Source organism: Schistocerca americana, chromosome 9, assembly GCF_021461395.2.
Source record: "Schistocerca americana isolate TAMUIC-IGC-003095 chromosome 9, iqSchAmer2.1, whole genome shotgun sequence".
Classification (NCBI taxonomy): domain Eukaryota; kingdom Metazoa; phylum Arthropoda; class Insecta; order Orthoptera; family Acrididae; genus Schistocerca; species Schistocerca americana.
This window is the reverse complement of record NC_060127.1, coordinates 111,464,426-111,467,242: the sequence shown is the minus strand read 5'-3', so window position 1 is coordinate 111,467,242 and position 2,817 is coordinate 111,464,426. Positions and strand designations below refer to the sequence as shown.

Genomic DNA, 2,817 nt, shown 5'->3' with positions numbered 1-2,817 from the left:
ACATTGACAAGGAGAAGGGACAGGATATCTGTTAAGGCATCAGGGACTGACTTTCATGGTACTAGAGGAAGCTGTAGACAGCTAAAACTGTAGAGGAAGACAGAGATTGGACTACATCCAGCGGATAACTGAGGACGTAGGTTGCAAGTCAAAGGAGTGATGACTCAAAAAAAAACTGACATGTGTAAAAAATTTGCTTTCGGTTTAGATGGAGCGCAAGTTACCCGGACTAAAGACATCCAGTGTTCCATAATAACACCACTTAGCCACTTCCTGCTGGATAACTTAATTGCAGACTTTTCCTCACTTACAAGCTTCATGTCAAATTTTTCACACGTTAACTAAATTGTAGAGTGATTAGACTTTTGCAGCCGTTTTAAACATGGGAGCAAAATTTCGGGAACTTTTCTTTTCAAAGAATACTTTGAGAATCCTTGTACTTATATAGAACACATCGTTAATTCTGAAGCTTAATTTAAAAAGATAAGAAAAATTTAAATTAAAAGCAGTCTTGATTAAAGCAAGTATTCTGCATACTATTGCTGTACCCTACGTGGTAGTGGACTGGGAGGTATTTTATGACTAACAAAACTTTATTTTACTCGGTGATTACTTCAGTTGTAAATCATAACTAATAGCACAGATATCACAGTAAAATTCTACAGTAATAATCAGTACCGTCAAAATGTGGAAATAAATATGCAATGTTATTAACTGAAACTTCCTGGCAGATTAAAACTGTATGCCGGACCGAGACTCGAACTCGGGACCTTTGCCTTTCGCGGGCAAGTGCTCTACCAACTGAGCTACCCAAGCACGACTCACACCCCGTCCTCACAGCTTTACTTCTGCCAGTATCTCTTCTTCAGGAGTGCTAGTTCTGCAGGGTTCGCAGGAGAGGTTCTGTAAAGTTTGGAAGGTAGGAGACGAGATACTGACAGAGTGCCTGCCTGCGAAAGGCAAAGGTCCCGAGTTCGAGTCTCGGTCCGGCACACAATTTTAATCTGCCAGGAAGCTTCATATCAGCGCAGACTTCGCTGCAGAGTGAAAATCTCATTCCATGTTATCAATTGTTTTTAGCGGAGCACTTACTCACTTCCTGCGGAGCACAGTTAGGGAAACCCTGTTTTAAATGATCAGGTGTTCTGTTGGTAACCTTGCTAAGGCAAGTAGTTTAGATTTAGTCTTCTGTTACCTTTTTAGTACCTTCGCTCCCAATTTTGTTTTCTTTTTACTGTAGATGATATACTGTTAATGACAACCAACGACTTTCATTCGACCACACTGTACCCTGGCAGCAGCTGATTCTTGCGTATGTAGCAGCCATTATAAATATCTTTAGTTCCTGCTAGTTGTAATGGTACTTGAATTACGTAACCATTACGGCACCTCACCTGAACCTCTCGATACCAGTAATACTGTACTGTGTTTCTGTAAAGTAGTTGACATATTTCTGAGACAACATTCAGATTTGATTTCATTAATGTACAGATACTTTGATACATCGATGTGTTTATATTGCAATGATATTATTCGTATGTGTATTCTTTCTTTTGTCACTATGATCTTTGACGTACATGTCACTCTGATTTTTGGGCGCGTAAGCGATTATTAGTTAGTTGTTAGAGAGTCGGACCTTGAAAAAGTCAAGTCTTAGACGTCATGTTGGAAAGACGCATATTGTAGTCAACTTATAAAATGTGAACTTTAACAGTGACTGTGTGGAAGATGTTTTCAAGTATGTTTCGTATTTTGAAGTGCTGTTTTGTGTGTTATGTGATATTGCAACAAAAGTAATGAAAAAGAAGTGTAACTTAAATTAGGAGTGCTGATTACTTTTTTACATCACCATTGTCTTAACTTGCAAATGTTTAATCTTCAACAATGGTTTATGAAACACATCTATAAAACTTTTGAATATCGCAGAATGACACCTAGGCCTCTTTGTATCCGAGCTTGGAATCATCGCTACCTACATTTTCGACGATTGAGCCATGAATTCACAACGAGACCAGCGTGGGAAACACGAAATGATGAGTGCCTAGTTTATCCATTATTTCAAGAAATGACTTTATTAACTGTGCTCTAATGACACCTGCCACATAATAACTTTGTTGTTGCCCGAAAATGCAGTATTTAGCAGCGTGAGCAACACCACAATCATTATTAAATTTTGACCTTTGTTGTGGTGGGGTTGTTAGTCCACTAGCACTGTTCAAGTGCGGTCTTGATTCAGACCAGCAGCATCGTACAGGCAAATCAGGGAAATGGAGTTCACAAGGCAGCAGTACAGAACGGAACAGAAGACGTGCATTTCTGGAGGTAAACTTTTTTGAAAAGCACCCGCCCTCGACAAACTTGGGCTGTGAAAGGCACACAAAAGCGACCGACGCGCACGGCCCTTCAGTTCGGCTCTTCCTGAAACGAAACCGGAGCCGCTCTCTCCTCGCGCGTTCTGTGCCTGTTCCTGCTCCGCCATCGACGAATTTAATAAGCCCCGACTACAAAGGGCGGCTGTCAGAATCCCTGTCACGGGGCAGGGAGGCGGGAGGGCCAGAACTCCCCTACGTTTTCATAAGCAGATTCTCCGCCGCAGCCAGGTAGAGATGACTGGCGGCGGTGGCGTGGGGGGAGAGCAAGAGATGACGTCAGACAGGTTCATCGAAACCCCGCCAGAGTGCGTTCGTAGTTCCGCAATTTCTCCTTTGTCCGCTTTCTGTAATGAACCTTATTTACACCACCCCGTCCACCACTACGGAACTCACGAAATATATTGTTCCCCTCAGTATACAGCGGTAGACAGACGTTCCTCTTCGA

The 2,817-nt window shown here is 42.1% G+C and overlaps 1 non-coding gene across 1 annotated transcript; it reads right to left on the bottom strand.

The window, feature by feature from the left end:
* Window positions 1–742: 742 nt before the first annotated feature.
* On the bottom strand, window positions 743–817 carry Trnas-cga. Its single transcript has one exon. It is a non-coding gene; the product is annotated as a tRNA-Ser (tRNA).
* Window positions 818–2,817: the final 2,000 nt, after the last annotated feature.